General features: G+C 31.5%; 1 protein-coding gene across 1 annotated transcript in view; it reads right to left on the reverse strand.

Moving 5' to 3' along the window:
• LOC108974123 (adenosine deaminase CECR1-like) overlaps positions 1-657 on the reverse strand; it is a 6202-nt gene extending 5545 nt beyond the window's left edge. The window contains exon 1 of the mRNA XM_018941774.1: positions 385-657. The gene's annotated coding sequence lies outside the window, so the exon portion shown is untranslated. The remainder of the gene's footprint in view (positions 1-384) is intronic.
• Between the last annotated feature and the right edge of the window lie 988 nt (positions 658-1645).

The following is a 1645-nucleotide window of genomic DNA, read 5'->3' on the forward strand; positions in this document are numbered from 1 at the left end:
AAAGCGAAAATTGTGTTCTTAGAATTTCGATGAATCTGCTGGAATTTTATAATCTCGAGAAAAGGAAATACACACTGAAGATTTATTTATAAAAATTTTATAAGCAAAATTGTTCACACAAATTTCTCATATTTAAAGCTTTTCCTACCACTTTTATTTCCATGACGAACATTTTGCCGAAATTATTACCGTAAAAAGTACCTACTTATAATAATATTTTTAGTATGTATCAATATTTTCATGTACATATGTATATACTATATATAGTTAATTCCCAACTTTGGCTATTTTTATTTGAAAACTATATTTGTGAATACCTCCAATAACTTCGATTATTGCGCAATTAAATACAGTGCACTTAATGCCGTTATAAAGCTTACACACCTGTTTACCACTTTAAAGTAAAATTCCAAACACGCAGTAATGCAACTCTGAATTTTTTTTTTTTTTCAAATTTGTTGATACAATTTACACGATTTTCAAATAAAATGTAAATCCAATTAGTTTTGCTGTTGTTGTCTTCAACTAAGCTACACTAAATATCGGTCTGGTGTCGRCGATTGCCGTTTTTAAACTGAAAGGAAGAACCGGCGGTCTCATTGTTTCGTTTCAATTTAAATTGCTCACATTCGCTCAATACATTCGCAATATTTCGGGCCATTTCGAAAATGTATAGTATTKTATGCGTTTTGTTCTTGAATGCTGTGTTTCGCTTTTTCGTTTTATTCGTAGAACCATCCACAGACATACAGACAAACAGTTAGACAGAGCCTGTTTACATTTACATATCAATATTTCATGTTTACATTTGTAAGCTGGTGTGTGTGTATATGTGTATGAAATTCATACTATGAACTTGAATAACTGTAAATATTGTCAAAGCCTTGAAAATAATATTTTTTGTTTTTATGAAAATTGGTCTACACAATAATGGCTGATTCATATATTATGTACATTATAGCGGATCGTTCTAAAGGCCGCCAAAAAGAAAAAAACACGTACGCTGGAATTGTTTTGCGGATTATTCTGAACAACCTTGCTTTATAAACTATGGGTCTAAATTCGGTTTCGTGTCAGCAATTTTTAAGGCGAAGTTGGAAAAATCTGAATAATCAGTCGTATGAAAGATATGTTATGGAGTTGTGATCAACAGAACATCAAAATGCACGTACGTTCTAAATTTCATTCGGATAACTCAAAAATTGACGAAAAATTTTTATAAACTTCAAAAAGTACGCCTTAAAAAATCAGTGGTTCGAAAGCAGTTTTAGACTTATAGTCTCTTACGCAAAGTTATTCAGGCTCCCTATAAATTGACCCGCTCTAATGTACTTACATAAGTAATACTTTTCTCGCTTTGCTTGACAGTTCATAGTAATAGTGAAAGGAATGTATGAGTAAATGTAATCGTTTTGATTTTTCACAATGGCTGTCGATGTCATCGGTTCATAATGATATCCCTTTAACATTTAATCTTTCGCTGTATGTATGTATATATGCCGGTAAATTTGTTTTACAGTTATGTGCGAAATATCCTCAAAACGTTAGTCATTGTTATAAAACTCAATTTTGATAAGGTCGGTTTAAACGTTAACTTCGACTTTCCGAAGCCCTAATATCCTTCGCAGGTTAACAGGTCAGTTTA

The sequence above is a fragment of the Bactrocera latifrons genome, unplaced genomic scaffold (genome assembly GCF_001853355.1).
Source record: "Bactrocera latifrons isolate USDA-ARS-PBARC rearing strain unplaced genomic scaffold, ASM185335v1 scaffold_53, whole genome shotgun sequence".
Lineage (NCBI taxonomy): Eukaryota > Metazoa > Arthropoda > Insecta > Diptera > Tephritidae > Bactrocera > Bactrocera latifrons.